This window comes from Protomyctophum parallelum (assembly GCF_964188405.1).
Source record: "Protomyctophum parallelum genome assembly, chromosome: 1".
In the NCBI taxonomy this organism is placed as follows: domain Eukaryota; kingdom Metazoa; phylum Chordata; class Actinopteri; order Myctophiformes; family Myctophidae; genus Protomyctophum; species Protomyctophum parallelum.
The window spans coordinates 2,544,255-2,549,220 of NC_139697.1; the positions used below are offsets into that span (position 1 = coordinate 2,544,255).

General features: G+C 38.7%; 1 long non-coding RNA gene across 1 annotated transcript; it reads left to right on the forward strand.

The window, feature by feature from the left end:
* Window positions 1-2,108: 2,108 nt before the first annotated feature.
* On the forward strand, window positions 2,109-4,308 carry LOC310866038. Its single transcript, XR_014569868.1, has 4 exons — window positions 2,109-2,241; window positions 2,987-3,147; window positions 3,503-3,666; window positions 4,134-4,308. It is a non-coding gene; the product is annotated as an uncharacterized lncRNA (long non-coding RNA).
* The last annotated feature ends 658 nt before the right edge of the window (window positions 4,309-4,966 follow it).

Here is a 4,966-nt window from a genome sequence, read left to right on the forward strand (position 1 = left end):
TCTGATTTTCGGATATGTTATAGAGCTTGCAGAGACGCACGCGTGGATCTATAGAACGTCCTCGGGCGACCTTTCTAGGAGGCGGGGTCTTGTTTCACTTTTTCAGTCAGAATGCTGTTAAAGTCTATGGGTCTATGAGCTGTCTGATGCACACAGCTAAAGTGAAGGGCGTTTTGTAAGACTGTCGGAGGCGTACATCGAAGACACCAAACCGTTCGTCTCGGCTAGCTCTCCGACATATTCGAACGTCGGACCGTAATGTTATATCGTTAGCGCGTTGTCGCGCGTCAAAGTCGGCAAATTGTAGGCCTTCGTTCAGGGCTACCGCCACGACTGTATGTCCGTTTGGCCCGAAACTTATACGGCTGGGATCGGGGCCGCGACCCGGTCGCGGTGATGGTCTCGGAATTGTTCTGCGACTTTCGCGTCAAAGTCGCACATTTCGAGGCATTCGTGCAGGGCTACCAACGCGACCGTATATCCGTTTGGCCCAAAACCTATATGGCTGCGATCAGGGCCGCGACCCGGTCGCAGTGATGGTCTCGGATTATTTGTGCGACTTTCACAACTTTTCTCACTAATTTAGGCCTCTTGCTAACTTAAGCCCCGCCTCCTCTTGCTAACTTAAGCCCCACCTCCTTTTTTGTGGGAGTGGTTTATGTAAATTAGGGGCGTGTCTAATGGGGGGGTTCTGATGCTTATTAGGAGTGTGTCTAAAGCTAATTAGGGGCGTGTTTAATGAACCGGCCCGCAAGATGATTTAATCTGGGCCCCCACCTGTAGAGCATTAATTTATGAGTCTGTCAAAAAAGAAAGTAAGTCTCTAGCACATTCCTGTCAAAAGTTATGATTTTTTAAAGAAATATAAACCAAAATACTCATTCCCAGTTTTGTGCTAGTCTGATTGCTGTCAGCTGTGCTCAATTCAATGGATTGAATGACGAGGCATGTCCCCCCCCTCTCTCTGCTGTTGCGTGTCAGAGTACTATATACTTCTCCAGTACAAGGTCTATAGCCGAGGGACCATTCAGTTCACAGCTTATGCCGTTATTTTACTAGAGACTGTAATTTAACAGTAGAATGCAGTATTTTATGCAAAGCCACATGGAAATAGGCCACACCCAGGTTTTCCCTTCAACAACACAAAAGAACAAAAGAAGAAGCAGAAAGAAGACTGATAATCGAAGAAGAAAATCAGACTGATATTAAGGTAAGCAAGTTGCCTACAGTCTATATTTGTATGTTTTAAACAACATCTGCTAGCTGCTAGCAACATTGCTCAAGCTACACAACTTACTTTGCCAACGTTGGCAATCAGATCTATAATCACACCAACCTTTTAAACATCAATAGGTGAGCAAGATGATATCATGTCATGTGTACATATTCTGCTCTGATATGTTAACATATATGTGAGTGAGGCACAGGAGGACCCACATTTGCACACCCAATGCTTCTTTTAAGTGTGTTCATCCTGCAGATGTCAAAGACATTTCCAAACATACAGAACATTTAAAGTGTATAATGTTTCCCAGGGCTTGGATGGGGATTTGACTCTTCATGTAATTCAGCTTCTTGCAACCCATTTAGGAGAAAGCCAAGATGGACTGCTGATTTTGGCTAATGTGAGTATATTGATCAATTATTGTTCAATATTGTGATTGTACACATGCTACAACATTATTATTTTTGTTCTAATTTATTTTAACTTTTCAGTGGTCTGACAAAAGTGATGACGTCGAGAGAAATTTCATCCTACCAGCCAGTCCTCGACTCTGCTTGGTATGTATTTTTGTGTAAAAAATGCCCTTTGTGTAAAATGAGGCAATCATAGAACCTTCATGTGAAGATGCCATGCCTTAATTGTATTTTAAGTGAAGATACATCTTTCTCAACTGAAACTGAAATGAAAAGTAGAGAGAGTCTTCTGTTCCATAAGTATTTCCTGCCCTTATTGCAATCCAAGCAACTGCCATTTTTCATGTTTTTGAGAAATATTAAAATGGAATCAAATGAATGTGCATGATAGTAAATACTTCTGTAGTCTCAATCTAATTTCAAACTCTGTATTTACTATTTACAGGGAATGAGTCCATGACAAGCCAGTGGATTATCAGGGTTGAGGGGCACGTGATCTGTGAGGGCATTCGGGTCAGGAGTTGCTGCACTGTTTGCGGTGTTCTACATTTTCAACTTCAAGTACCAAGACGAGGCCTTCAGAACCCTGGAATTCATTCAAAGGTATCTATTGCTGGTGTAAACATCATAGGTAATCCAAGCTCAGATATATTGTATATCTCTGCTGCCGGGAGTAAACCTCATAACTCCAAAATATTAATTTTTCAGGAAATGGAAATTAAGAAAACCTTATATTTTTAAAACAAAGCAATACACCCTCATCAAAGTTGGTGTTGTAACTTTATATATTGTCAATTACTTCCATGAGAGGGGGAGAGGTGGTGGAGTTGGCTGCTTTAGCAGACATTTTGAGGGTCCAATGAAGTTAAGAGGTTTTGTCCAAAGCACTTTTTACTACTTTACATTGGTTCAATGTTTTCGAAACAACACACAGACGTTTTTTTTAAACATCAAAAATTGAGTTTTGAGGTTTCCTCCCAACAGCAGTGGTAATGGTAAAGATAAGGCCTCTTCAATTAATTTCAGGCTAACAAAGGCCCCGTAGCTGAGAGAGATGCAGGTACCCACGCACACTACAAAAACGTAATTGAATAATATTGTGTTTCAGATTAAACCTTTATAGGTAGATTCATAGACTGGTTTCACAGCACTATCATCAGTGTTGTGTAAAATGTTGTTTGTTTGCCTTTTTTTATACCAAACCTCTAATGCATATATCCAATCTACACACTGACAGTACAAAATGCCACAGTGTGATGCATTGTAAGCTTGTAGATCTGCTATTTTCTGTGAATGCTCCCACCTATAGTATTTTGGACAAATTATTTTCCTTATTCCTTTCCCATAGATGGTTCATCCGTATTCACCCTGAAAGAGGTACCAAGGCCACCACTGGAACGGTTGTCTCCAAGAAGACGGGGAAACTGTTGCAGAAGAAGCCAGTGAGCGTCAACCCACAAGTAGCCACACTGCTGAAAAAACTGGTTGATTTTGAGTGGGAATTCATTGGTAGGTCACAGATATACTGTAGCAGCACTGTAGCACATTACCAGTCTACTGATGTATGTTAATGTTAATGTAAATGTACCATTTTAAAAGCATACTTATTTACATGCACATTGAGGGTGGGTGCTGGGCCAATAGTCTAGTCTACTAGAGCTTTCACACAGGTTTCAGGCAAAGGATTTACCTTATTATTGCAACAACATTTCGATCAACATTTTTAACCCTAGTCCCCCAAATGTTTTATGTTTTTGAGAAATATTTTGTTCATCTATTAAAATGGAGACAAATGAATGTGCATGATAGTAAATACTTCTGTAGTCTCAATCTAATTTCAAACTTTGTATTTACTATTTAACAGGGAATGAGTCCATGACAAACAGCCAGTGGATGATCAGTGTTGAGGGTCACGTGATCTATGAGGGCATTCGGGTCAGGAGTTGCTGTTTTCTGTGTTTTCAACTTCAAGTACCAAGACGAGGCCTTCAGAACCCTGGAATTCATTCAAAGGTATCTATTGCTGGTGTAAACATCATAGGTAATCCCAGCTCAGATATATTGTATATCTCTGCTGCCGGGAGGAAACCTCATAACTCCAAAATGAAAAATATCCATTTTATAAATATTTAAAATATTATTTATCAATATACACCCAAATTGTGTACCTCCCCTACTGTGTACCACCCACACAAACAGCAGGTGAGTCTCATCACTCTTGAGGAGCTGGGAATTTGACATTGTAGAATATACAAGTATACCAGAATACACAATAGCCTTTTTAAAACCAGATGAATGGCCCATTTAGATCTATAGGTTGGCACTTGTTACCTGACTGCAACATTGTCTGTAACTCTACACTACTGGTGTGCAACCTCTATTATATACCTCCTTTCAAAGTTTTTCATTTTGAACCTTTTTAAATGTAATTAGCAGCTACATTGTTTTGCTTAATATTTTTGTTGTTTGTTTTACAGGAACTCCTGATTGAGGAGCCACGCGATGCAAACCAAGCCAAGGCCTCTTCCTTTCTCCATCGCTTCCCAATTTCTCCCTTTCATGTTAAGTATTTGCACTTCAACTGTGATGCACTGCTGTTAAAATGATTTTATTGATGCTGCATATTAATATTGCGTATGACGCAGATGATGCTGTTACCTTTCATGTCAAGTATTTTGCATGTTGGCTAGACTGATACAATGCTTGTTCTTGATGCTGCTGTTATAATATTGCATTATAATGCAGATGCCGTTTTTGCCATGTCCTGTCATTCAGGATTTTAAATGACAGTTTGTTAATTGAAACAGTTTATCTTTTATTTATTTTGTTTTAACAGTTTATCTTTTATTTATTTTGTTTTTTGGGGGGGTGGGGGGATATTAATTGAGACTTTTTGCTCATTGTCTACCCATGCATGAGTCTGTCATTTATTATTGATTGCATTTAAAATAATAGAAAAAGCCAAAAAAGTTTTAATGGAGACTATTGTTGAATAGCAGCTTTAATAATAAACCAACTGTGTTGAATATCTATACCTGTGTGTTTTGTATTAGTTGTATATCAAGAATTGAATTTTTATTACATTTTATTGAAAACATGCATACTGGAACATACTGTAAAATGACAGTAAAACCCATAGTTATACTGTATTTTTACTGCATTTGAAAATACTGTATGCTGTTAAATTACCATGAACCCACATTTAATTTAAAGTTATATACTGTAATTGAAAAAAAAAGTATGCTGTTTAATTACCATGAACCCACATTTAATTTACAGTTATGTACTGTAATTGAAAAACAGTATGCTGTTAAATTACCATAGGCCT